This window comes from Montipora foliosa, chromosome 3 (genome assembly GCF_036669935.1).
Source record: "Montipora foliosa isolate CH-2021 chromosome 3, ASM3666993v2, whole genome shotgun sequence".
Classification (NCBI taxonomy): Eukaryota; Metazoa; Cnidaria; class Anthozoa; order Scleractinia; family Acroporidae; genus Montipora; species Montipora foliosa.
In genome coordinates, this window is record NC_090871.1 from 56,716,756 (window position 1) to 56,717,079 (window position 324).

Here is a 324-nt window from a genome sequence, read left to right on the forward strand (position 1 = left end):
TACGGTGGCCCACATGGGTAACACAAAAATATATATTCCAGTACAAGAATATAAATTATTCGACTACAACAATATATATTCCAGTACAATATATATTCGAGTACGATAATATGCATTCCAGTACAAAAATATTTTATTCATGATCCAAAGACTAGTTGAAAAGTCTCCAAGCAGGCTGAATTTTCCTGCAAATCATTTATGTCTTGTCACTTTGCTTTTAAGACTATATGGACGTTGGAAATTAAAAATCATATCACTAGTAAGCTGTAAATATGTCAGGTATTCAAATATTTCCCGGGCACTAGACTTCACGATTCTGTATTT